The sequence below is a fragment of the Ananas comosus genome, linkage group 20, assembly GCF_001540865.1.
Source record: "Ananas comosus cultivar F153 linkage group 20, ASM154086v1, whole genome shotgun sequence".
Taxonomy (NCBI): domain Eukaryota; kingdom Viridiplantae; phylum Streptophyta; class Magnoliopsida; order Poales; family Bromeliaceae; genus Ananas; species Ananas comosus.
In genome coordinates this window covers 7,527,898-7,528,591 of record NC_033640.1, presented here as the reverse complement: position 1 = coordinate 7,528,591, position 694 = coordinate 7,527,898, and positions in this window count along the sequence as shown.

Genomic DNA, 694 nt, shown 5'->3' with positions numbered 1-694 from the left:
CATCATCCTAACCACACATCCTATCAATCAACGGTTAAATATTTATAACTACCTGGGTGTCTATTTTTATATGTCTCTCTCTCTCTCTGTCTATATATATATATATATATATATATATATATATATATATATATATATATAGTGTACAGCTAATATGCTATCAAAAGTATAGAGGATTTGATACCTCCAACTTTTTGACCCTTCGATCAATAATTGTACATTGAGATGATTGCAATCTCCCTAAGGGTTGAATAGTATCTCTAGAGTTGAGTGGTCCCCCACAAGGCTATAGCTCTACTCTCTCTCTATATATATAGAGAGAGATAGAGAGAAAGTTTTGGCCATTGGATTAAGAGATGTGTGGTTAAGATGATATGAGACCCTCTAAGGTTGAGTCAGTGATTGGTTGAATAGTATGATCTAACGGGTGAAAATGATCAAAAGAGTAGATTTAATGGTAAAAACTTTATAAATACCAAATGCTTGGTGCTTTTACAAGCACCATACCCAGACTATATATATATATATAAAATTAACTTTTTCTTTTCTAGGAGTTTGATTCGATTCGGACCCTCCATATCTAAAAGGCTCATAGCATGAGCTACTTTTGTATATACAGATCGATGAGATTGAATCTTTAATCTTTACATATATATAACCACTTAAAAAAAAAAAAAAAAAAAAAAAAAACAAA